Here is an 11,096-nt window from a genome sequence, read left to right as displayed (position 1 = left end):
AGGAGGCAGGCATCACATCGGATTGAAAGACACATCCCATCTGCTAAAGAGAAGAGTGAAAAAAAAAAAAAAACTTAACATCAATTCAATTCAATGGTCCTGCTGTTGGTGTTGATGATAGGACCCAAAAACAGTCACATCCCTGTCTCAAACAGTTGGTTTAAGTGGGGCCCAACTCACATGGGTTAACAGTATTCACCAAAGAGATGGAAGCGCTTGCTATCACTCTGTTGTCAATCAATCACAGATATGATGATCATCATCGCATACGTTTTGATGTGATGGTAAACGGATGGGTCCCCCATCAACCAGAATCAGAAAGTTGCCTATATGCGATATTATTATTTTTATTATTAACTATAATATCAAGCTATGGAAAATCGGGAGCGAAAAGAAAAGAAGTTAAGAAAGAAGAAAAGCTGCAGTGAGTGGGAGTGGGGAGTGGGTGCGGGGACTGGCGGTCTCTTGTGCATCGGGAAACAGCTCCCGCGCTGTTCTCGCGCGCCTCCCACCGAAACGACACTCCGTATGGGTCCCTTAAAACTCAAAACTGATCATCAAGACCCCACCAACACAGCACTGCATTATAAATGTAAATTCATCACATCAGTGATTCAGCATTCCCTTCAGTATCCGTCATAAAAAACTTTTAGATCGTCTCGCGCTCACATGCACCGTCTGGTATTTTTTTTTCGTTCGTGTGGTAACTTCAGTTCACTACTAGTGGTATTTCTGTCTTGTCTGTGAACTGTGTGTTTCTACTTCCCATCTCTCTATTTTAATCAATGAATGGACTCCATTATTACTTAGGTCCCACTGGCCTGCTACTAGGTACTAACCCTCGGCCATAACACTTCCAAATAAACGGTATTTTTTATTATAATTAAATATTATTATTAATAGTAGTAATTATAATAATACGAACCCCAAATCAATCATAATTTTTTTTTAATAATTTCGCTTTTCTGAATGTGGGTTTGCTCTCATGTCTACTTCTTTGAAGACAAGGGTACGAAAGTTAATCATGTTTAGAATATTAGGCAAACTCAAAACTCACTACCCTAACATTATTTATGATTAGAATTTTTTTTTTTTTGTGGGTAATTTGATCAGTCAATCAAGCCTACTTCCTGGAAGCAGAGGATGAGTCAAATGAGATGAAGATCACATATGCCAAAATGGAGCTACAATATGTTTAAGAGAGTACATAATTCTTATGCGCTAATTTTCTTATGTTTAAATTGTTAGTAGATAAGCTGGGTAAAATTTAAATTAATTTTTTGTAACACAATTTTTTTTTTGTGATAAGAATTTGATTGGATAATTAATTAAATAAATTTACTTAAAAATCATTCATTTAAGTCCATGAAACTATTAGAATTTAATATTTTGTTTGATATATATATATATATGATACATTTGGCACACTGTTTTTGTATTAAATTATATTAACCATATTATATTATGATACATTATATTAAGGGTGCATTGCAATAAGTTTTAATGCAATACTATGTTTGGTTTAACTATAGATTGTATTATATAATATAATTTTTTTTATTAATATTAAAATTAAATTGAAACTATTTAAGGTTATTTATTAAATATTTAGGTTAATAATCTCTTGTATTGTTTTTTAAATTAATTTTTTATTTAAATATAAATATAAATTCAAATTTATTATAATATATTAAATAATAAAAGTTAAATAATTATAATTAAAATGTAAATAATGTTTTAATGCAAATACAACTTAAACTTTACCCTATCAATTTATTTTATACCTCTTTTGTTGTATTAGTCATATTTTTAATACAGTGCAATACAATTAGAAATTGCAATCAAATATGGGTTAGCACAAAAATAGTCTTTTCATACATTGCAGTAGTGTAATGCAAGCTGCCAAATGCGCTCATAATGTGATCTTTATGTGGATTGTTTGAGTTTTTGTTGAACAAGTTATTATTGTACCAATTGATGGAATGGAATTTCTTTTTATTAGCTCCAAAATTAAATAATTTGTCCTATATTTAGTGGTCCTGCATACTCATATACAAGTCAAATTATGTTAACAACGTTCAATTTGAAACTGCTTTCCTTTCATTAAAAAAAAATTATACTATTTTCATCTTTAGAAGGTTATTCAAATCATTTCATAGTATCATATAAGATCAGAAGGGACAAAGTTAATAGAAAAAAAAAATGGAACAAAGATTTTCCACGAATGAGCCATATCGATACTGAGGTTTAACTAATCCAAACTAGGGAGCGTCATTTCCCAAAAAAAAAAAATGTAAATTATGAAGAGGGCCCACAACGTATGGTCGACCATTTTAGGCTGCCACCTGGGTGAATCTGATGCGATATTAACCCCAAAAAGATTATGATATGTGTGTGAACCACGAGAATAAAAGGTGGTATGCTAAACTTGGCGTAATAAATAAATTAGGTGCAAAAGAAGATTTGATTAAGATTCTTTGTTTGTGACTGTTGACATCAGATAGTAGCCTCAATGATGACGATTGACGTTTCAAAGTTCAAAAGAATCCTATCATCTGTCTGAAAATTAACTTTGGTAACCCACTATAATTTGTATAATGTACCTTTGTTTGTGCATGTGAGAGCTTACAAAATATTATTATATAACTTCTCAGGTACATGCAAAGGTTTAATTTATTTTTACGAGATTATTGAATGAACTTTACGTAAAGCTAGCTTTCAATTAGAAAAGATCTCTGTTATTAAAAATCTATGCATAAAGCCAACAAAAAGGACCAAACAGGCGAGTTAATTTGATGCGTGACAATGCATTTGTCGCCAGTATTACTTGCAAATGTAAATTAAGATAACATTAAAGTAATAATTAAGTAGTTTGAAGCGCATTTAATCTTATCTTCGCCACTTGGGCTTATAGTCCTATGGTGAACTATTGCTCTTAAAGTCAAGAATGATGATGAGGGCAATGGTTCGAGTCCCCACATACTCAAACTCCCTCAATTAATTATAATTATGTGGAGATTATTTATAACGTCTTTCTCCCTTGCGAAATGCGAGTGGAGTAGAGACATCCCTCTCTCACGAGAGATATTTGGCTGAATATGTACTTTATAAAATAAAAATGTAATAATATAAGTCTTAAGTATATATCTGATTATAAATATCAGTGTAATAATATGTTATTATTTATAAATATATGTGTAATACAGTAACATGATGCTTAATCAAATTCAAAAAAAAAAAAAAAAAACCTTATCTTCGTTTGCTTTCTTTCTCTTTCTCCTTTGACGAAAAGTAATTATCTTTAAGCTTATTGGTGAAATCCACAAAATTGGTGAATGTATGACGTATGAGAGAGGTGGTACCTTTAAGCTTATTTTTTTGACTGCTTGATGCCACCAGAATATTATTACACACCCCAGCGATAATTTAATAGAAGTTAAAAGTTTAAAACTAGCTATAGTTTTGCAGCATCTCAGGTTCCGTGTGAACATTAATTATACACCGAAAAATGAGAACAAAAATAAAATGCAATAAGACGTCCTGAAATGACATCTAGTTGATTGAGTAGTGGACGTCTTTTTTATTCTTCCTGCTAACAAAGTCTATGAATAACAAAAAAAGGACCATTTTAGTTATCCATCCAAAAATTATTCGATTATAAAAGAATACTGCAAAAATTTAAATTTATTGAAGTTTTATTGCTTAAAATGTGGGGTCAGGCTATAGTATAATTGTAATACCGTGCCACAGTTGCACCAGTCGTTGAATCCACTCAAATAAGTGGGGTCCACTTAAATAAGTAAAAATTCAACGATTGGATGCAACTGTACCACGGTACCACAGTTGCACCACAGTTTTATCCTAAAAGGTGTATCAATTATCCATCAAAAATATAAAATTACTCTTATAAAATAACTACCACTATAATTTGTGTTTGTCTTTATTTTATCATTATGTAAGAATAACTATGATTTATTGATAGACGATTGATAAAAACTACATATATTAGGTGTAAAATTGAATGGATTCAAATTTTTGTAGTATTTTTTTAATTATGAGGTGGACTTACGCTCCTAACAAAAATTAACAATGAGTGCATAACAAAAATCAACGTCGGTGCTCATTTATTGGTGACCAAAAGTGGGACTTGATGCTTTTTAGTTAATTTATGTTTTTAACATTAGGTTATAAGAAGTCACAAAATTTTATCACTGTGTCATAATATATATCATATGATGGAACACTGTTTCTCTCTAGATCTTCAGTAAAATTAACATTCCTACGTAAGGCATCAAAGTGCCAGTGTTCAGATTCTACATAATAATTTAATTTTTTTTTTCCTCCTGAATGATGCTGAAATTTTATCACAAGAGAAAGAATATTAAACGGTAATCACGTAAACCTGTAGTTGAGGAGACCGGCGAGTCCTCTCATTCATGCAAATAAAATATTTCAATGAAATGTTCAGTACATTGAAATTATATAAAAATAACTTATTTAATAATTTATTATTTGTGTTTGGTAAACTAATTTACTATTTGTTTACAAATGTGGTGTACATTTTGTAATGACAAAAATGGAATTTTTGGTTATTTGTCATATAAAAAAGAAAAGGTGGAAAATAGATAAAATTTAAATTAGATTTTTAATCTCTACCGCCTTTAACATTCAATTTCTGGTGGCCTCCCAAAATTTTAATTATTTAAAAACTAATAAATTTCTAGTTGATCAACACTAGCTCCAAATGATCTCATTGATCTCTGACACGTTGAGAAGATATATTTTTCACTTCAACAATTACCAGTATTCATTGCACACCCTTTATTGTTTTAACTTGTTCTTCTCGTCGTATCTGCTAGCACACATGACCTTTTATCTCTTTCAGTCAAATCAACATCTAAAAAGCTCCAATTAGATTAGAGCTACACAATCCTCTTTCAATCTTTAGTCAATACTTAGTGCTAGGTACTGTTTTTCCATCTTTAAGTGATTAGGCCATCTATTTATCATTCTTGGAAAGGACACTTTAGTTACACAGTTGCTTATGGCCCTAAACCTCTTCATTAGTACTAGTAGATACAAGAAAAGTAACGTGTTACCTAATAAAGCAAAGCAAATGACAGTTGTTTTTTACCTTGGCCTTTTTAGAGTTTAAATGGTAAGCAGCTGGATGGTAGGTTATTAATAAGCTTAATTATCCCATTAATCTCGCCAACCTAGTTATTTGTGTGGCTGATAATAAAAATGCGTCATTGCAACTTTTTTATTTTGTGATTTACAAGTCAAACATTATCCTCTCGGGCTCTTGTTAATTATTAAGTTTGAGTGGTTGGTTAAACAAGTATTAAACAAACCATTAAAGAGTCCCACTAGTCAAAGTTGTAATATGGATGTTTATGATTTTATTTTATTTTCCTAAAAAGGCACTGCAAAAGAATCAGCCAAAAGGGGGCCGAGCCTAATAAATTTTGTAATCTTCTTGCAGGGATTTATATATATATAGCAGTATCTTATTGAAAGTAATCGTCGAAGCTTACACTCAAATGACATGCACCTTATATAGTCAAAAGATGTTAAACACGTATTGTCAAAAATAAAAATAAAAAAGATGTTAAACACGTGCCATTTTATGTTGTTTTAATAACAGGTCTTTCGGTTTTTACAGAGAAAATGATGTTGTTTTTCAAAATCAATTTGTTTCTTAATGTTTCAAAATCAGTTAATTTTTTTTGTTAATTTCAATTTTTGTGTGTTTTCCAAATTTATTATCAAAATGCTTTCATTGACGAGTGATAAATTTTCCCTCATTGGGACAAAATAGGGAAAGATTATTACGATTAGATGGAAGGGCGCTTGTGTTAGCTGATCGGGAAAGGCTATTCCTAATAGCTTTGATTTGTAATTATTACGTAGAATAACAACATTATTTCTTCTCAAAAAAATTAAAAGAAAAACAACATTATTTTAGAATTAATGTTACCACGGCAACCACAATCCGTAGACCTGGCCTGTGTTTGGGTGACATGACAGGAACAGCTCATTCAGATGATGATTGAAGGTGATGATTTGACTGGCAAAAGGTAAGCACCAAACCAATAATGGACAAGATAACTGTAGTTTGAGGAACCCATCACCATAATGTAATTGTTCGGATGAAAACTTGCCACGAAATTGTATTATTGGACAAGAATATTGATTAGTCCAATTCAGTAAGCTACATTGACTCCCATTAACAAATGTTAATGACATTAGTAAAGCATCCATTTACTTTAGATGACCTTTTATGGGTAGCGGCTGACAAATGTAGCTAATTATTACCTTCCATTGATGCTTCTGAAGTCATAATATTCCAGATAATTAATGTAGTTGGTTTTTTCTTTCTTTCTTTTTTTAAGAATTATGATTTTCTGAACTTTAATGAGTTTGCAAAGATTTTGTATTGCCTGCTGCATGATTGACATTTAACTATTATTACATTAATTATTATTTACTAATGAACACTTTTAATTACCTAGATGAAAGGTAGGGTTGGGTGAATCATCAGGGGAAACGGGGAATGATCCTTGGTAGCAATATGCAAAGTAAAAAAAACCTAACAATATTTATTTATTTAAAACAGGAGAATGTATGGTAATAATAATAGTAATGTACAATGTAAATAGTAAATTGCATAGGGAAGAGGCAAAGTGCAGTAGATTTTTTTTTTCTTTTAAGAAAAAAAAAGTAGTGGCTGAGTAATTGCCTTGAATGACAAATGAAGATGAATAGTAACCATCCACCCTGGTGTTTTCTGACTGTGAGTTGGAAATTTCAGAAAGAAAAAAAGAAGAAGTGTTAATTGATTTTTGAAATGAAATTGATGAAAGCAAAAGGCTAAAAGAGGAGCTTTGGCCCCCACAGTTTGTAGCGCGCATCTTTCGGGGGGTGTTAATCTCATTCAGTCGTCAATCAAAGGTCTCTCTTTTTGTGTCTTCAGCATTATTATGTTACGTGATAAAATGGTGGGGGAGTGGGGGTCGTCGCCGCCAGCTAATACAAATACAATACCTCGTTGCGTTGCTGAGCCAACGAGGCCCATGATTATTAATTAATAAAAACAATCATCTGATTTCTCGGCAAATATTGCAGACACACGTTGTTTTTACCTGCAAATGGTCATCATAAACAGTACAATCTGCTCGGTTTCAGACTCGCAGCTGAGTTGAAATGAGATCAGGGCCCTTTTTCCACTGTTAACCGTTGAATATTGTACTATATATACACATACGGATCTTTTATTTGGCACATCACTTTGCACGCCAGTACATCCAACAACATTGCGCGAGGTCACATGACTTTATGAGCTTTTAAATCTATTGGTGGTTGTCGTTCCTGTCATTTAATTTTTAACTTGATGTCTACTCAGTTATGTATCTTCTCTTGGCTTGTGCGTTATTAGTATACCTAGCTGCATATCATTGTAATACATAGTCATAATCTACATGCGTCAATTAATTCATGAATCGTGATCAGATATAGCATCTTTGTGGTTGCAAGGCGGCTAGCTGGTGCGTGTCAGAAGAGGTTGCCCTAGGTCTAGAGTAGCTAGCTAGCTGGCCAAGATGACCTTCTTCTCAGTATTATTTTTTAAGATATTATTGCCCAAGATGACCTGCGTAGGTTTGATCGCCCGTGTTCATTATTCTCAAGAGAGAAATTTGAGGAAGTTGGTGATGTGGGTTGTTTAACCATTTGATCATTGTCAAGTATAATTGATTTTTTTATTTTTTATTTTTTTTGTGAGCTAAAGTCATAATATTGTTTTTTATGGTTACTTTGATTGGTTTAATAGCTTTACAAGGCCTGTTCTATAAAAGTTTTGATTACTCTACCATTAGAAGAAATTGATTGGGTAAGCATGTCACTTCAATAAGGATTGATACTTTCATTTACACAAAATTTTCTCTTAATTTAAAACCTTTAAATATAGAATTGGTGTTATTATCCTACGTCATTTTCCCACATGGTTATCTTACGGAGTACAGTTTTATTTTCCTAAGAGGCAAACATGTATAAATTTGGAAAAGAGCTTTGAGCGTACTTCTAATGACTAGCCACAGTCTCTTCATTGCTTATCTGCTTTGGGTTTTTTGAGCGATAAAACCTGGGATTTGTTTTGATAAGATATAAGATTCGACTCCTCAAATTAAATTTAGTTAAAAATAAGAAGTTACACTGTTTGGTTCAGTTAATTAATTCATTAGCAGCAAATTAAATAATAATAGTCATTCACAGTTTTATGGGGCAATGGACTTACCTTTTGTGTACATAATTACTTTGCATATTTAAGCTGCACTATCATGCGGTAACAAACGATTTATTTAGTCCTGGAACTGAGGAAATGACAAGGTGAACAGAAATTATATTAGTAATCCTTGCATCCTAATGTCTATTGATTACATATTGGCAAAAAAGAAAAAAAGGAAAATAAAAAACAGACAGGGATAATATTAAAAAAAAAAAAAAAGAACGAATATGTATATATGTATGTATATTATAATTTTCAGATCAGGATCTTAAGATTCTTTGATTTTATAATGGCAATGGAATCTAAACAATAGAGTGTAATTCCAAAATTTTGAGATAAATGCTTACGTGCTGATTCTGTATGAACAAGTAATGTTTTGTTCTCGAATTACTATATATCGAAGACGTGGGTGTGGAACAAGTTTTCCAAAATGCATTGGAAATAATTTCGATTCTTCTTCTTTTTTCTTTTTGAATAAAAATTTCTGTTCTTATAATAAAAAAATAATAGAGTTCAAGCACCAAGCTAATTGTAACAACCAGAAGAGCAAGAATAATTATCCATCCACGAAGCAACTTGCTAGCTATTTATATATGGATAAAAAGAAGAAAAGAGACATAAAGGGGAACGAGCCTGGCGTATTCTAGAAGGTTAATCGGTTGATAGTTGATACTTTAGACGTGAAAGAGCAATTTTTCTAGACTTAGCTCAGTATAGTGTTATGTATATAAATTTTTCGATCAGAATTCTCACACTTTATTAAAGTGTGGGATAGAATTTCACGCCGTCGTTGAGTCTTTTATAGCATTGTAAACTATTTCATAATGTATAAAAGTTCGTCTCGCATTTCATTAAAATGCGGAAATTCTCATTAAAAACACACTATATAGTATAGATCTTATCATTTCTAGTTTTTAAACCACTTTCATTCGAAAATTTTAGGATAATAGGTGACATGTAGGCATAGAATGGTTAGATATAGAGGCTGCACTAAGATTTTGGTTCAATGAGGAAAGCTATAATGGGGAAATGATAAATTTAATAAGACCATATATAGCATGTGGAAAAAAAAAAGAGCCAAATATAAAATGTGCATAGAGATAAGGTGAATTTCATCAAAACCTTTATCTTTTTCTAATTTTTTAACACAATTATGTCCTCAGTTGTAACGACCTATAAATATTTAAGGCAAAAAGCACGTAACTCCCATTAATACATAGAAAGAAAAAACATTTACTCGCTAACGTAGAAAGTAAAGTGATTTACCACATGGTTAATGACGGATATGGGCAGAAACTCAAGAAGAAATGAAATCAAGGTGCGTTTGAGATATTATATTGTATTGTATTAGATATATTACATAATAGAGTATTGCATTTACATGTATTAAGTTATAATACAATATTATGTTTGGTGCAACATAAACTATATTATATGAAATAATATTTTATATAATTATTTATATTACCATTAATTTTAAATTAGTAATATTTAAATCTATTAGTATTTAAGTATTTATATTAGTTATATTAAATTATTTAAAATAATTAATTTTTACATGTTCATTATTGTACCATAATCAAATAATGTAATATTTAATTATATTTTTAATATAATGAACATAAAATAAAATATTATTGAATATGAGTAATAAATTTATTATTTTTATTTTTATTTATTATAATGTAAAAAGAAAAAAATTAATGTTAGATATATTATTAGATAAAATAATATTAAATTACAAATTTATTTTTATTTATTATGATATTAAAAAAACGGCGAAAAAACTAATGAGTCAAACTGCCTATTAGGCAAAACGTATTATGGTGCATCGTAACGCATACTGATGCAGCATGCGGGGTGCAAACTGCAATATGACCAAAATATTAAGAGTTGTAATGTTTGGTGAATTTGACCAAAATATTAGACTTATTATTACGTGGCCCCCAGTAGTTCCATTTTACTACAATATGACCCCTAATTGGTAGAGCTGGCAAAATTTGACACGACCCGATTACCTGACACGAACACAACATAAATAAATGGGTATGGGTCGCCAAATTTAACACGATTATTAAATGGATCGGGTCCGGGTCAACACGATTTTTTTCCGTGTCGGGTTTGGGTTAAAATTCTTGACCCATTTACCCGATCAATGACCCGATTATATTTTCTATTTTAAAATAATTTACATATTCTTATCATTAAAACTCAAATATTAGAGATGATTTTCTTTTTTTTTATTCTTTAAAAAGGTGAATATAAACACTGTGTTTTATTTATAAAATTTTAAATAAATTTAGAGCTTCAATAGTGTAAATGTGTAAAAATTGATAGACATGTATATTTTATAATATTGATATATAATATTATATATATATATAATTAAAACCTCAATAGTGTAAATGTGTAATATATTGGTAGATATGTATATTTTATAATATCGATAAATTATGTATGTATGTATGTACATACGTATGTATGATAGTATGTAAATATTTGATGTAATTTTTATTCAATATATAGATATTAAACGGGTTATTGGGTAACCCGATTATTTTTCCGTGTCGGGTTTGTGTCTCAATATTTTGACACGATTATTAAATGGATCGGATTTGGGTCGACCTAAATTTGACACGACACGAAGTTGACACGACACGAACACGACCCGATGACCCGTTTTGCCAGCTCTACTAATTGGCATATTTGCTTTACAAATTTAACTTTTATTTTTTTGTCAATGTTGACCCTTATAAACCATCTTTTAAAACAAAATGGCACCTGGACTAAAGATTACGTTCTACCACTG

This window comes from Citrus sinensis, chromosome 5 (genome assembly GCF_022201045.2).
Source record: "Citrus sinensis cultivar Valencia sweet orange chromosome 5, DVS_A1.0, whole genome shotgun sequence".
NCBI classification, from domain to species: domain Eukaryota; kingdom Viridiplantae; phylum Streptophyta; class Magnoliopsida; order Sapindales; family Rutaceae; genus Citrus; species Citrus sinensis.
The sequence above is the reverse complement of the archived record's forward strand: the minus strand, read 5'-3'. Positions refer to the sequence as shown.